Here is a 1,053-nt window from a genome sequence, read left to right as displayed (position 1 = left end):
CCGAGCATCTGGGCCGGCCTCTGCGCGGCTCCTGCTTGCCATCTGCGTCCTGCCCGCCTCGGCTGCTTCCCCCCGCGCTGCCCGCGGGCAGAGGGCTCTGGCAAGGTGACGATGGCGGGAGCTGCCGGGGGGATGCTCGGAGCAGGGCTGCTTTCCCATCGCCGGTGGGGGAGAAAGAATCCTTTGCTATCGTTGTGGAAGAGTTTATTTCTTTGTTGTTGTTGTTGTTCTTTTTGATGTTTTCAGAAATTACAGCAATATATTCATAAATACCTAATTACTACATTCAACAAATAATATATTACATTACAATTAATTCAAACAAGTACACTTAGAACATGGTTAGGGTTTTTTTCTTTCTCCTTTTTTGTGTTTTTGTTCTCTTTCACAGCATCTCAGCTGCCCTCGGCCGGCTCTGCCTTGCCTTTCCCTCCTCGCCGCCCTCCCAGGCGCTGGCGCAGCTGCCCGAGCGATGCCACAGGGGTTACGTACAGACACGACCGCTCACCCTGGCCCCCGGGGGCGAATAATTCTGAGGAATCGGTCTGACGCACACGATTCCAGGCTGTTGAGGGGGGAAAGTCAGGAGAGGAGCCGCTCCGAGGCGAGGCTACGCTCTAACCAGGCTCCTGCCCGTGGCCTCGCCATGGCACGGCAGCGGCGAGGGATAAATAACCGATGATTTTTCCATCCCTGGCTTCTTCCCATCTTTCCCCGGCACACGGGAAGGGAAGCGGCAAGCGTATTTCGCCCTGTTAAAATTCATTGTGAAGCCTGGAGTTGGCAGCAGCTAGGCCAGAGGCTGGCGATGCAATTGGGGATTTAAAAGAGATTAAACTAATTTCTGTCACAAGGGCATTTTGCTTTTTAATCTTGCACAGCTTTTTTTTTTTTGGTGAAGCCAATGGGAGACGGGGAAGGGGATAGGGAGGGGGTTAACGCTTTCTTTGTGAGTGCAACAGGGGAATTTAAAGCAGAAAGCAGAGGTCACCTTTTCCCGCAGACGTGAGTTTGTCTCGTGGCGAATTTGAAACAAATTAATAAATAATTTAA

Source organism: Eurypyga helias, unplaced genomic scaffold (genome assembly GCF_000690775.1).
Source record: "Eurypyga helias isolate BGI_N326 unplaced genomic scaffold, ASM69077v1 scaffold24488, whole genome shotgun sequence".
Classification (NCBI taxonomy): domain Eukaryota; kingdom Metazoa; phylum Chordata; class Aves; order Eurypygiformes; family Eurypygidae; genus Eurypyga; species Eurypyga helias.
The sequence above is the reverse complement of the archived record's forward strand: the minus strand, read 5'-3'. Positions refer to the sequence as shown.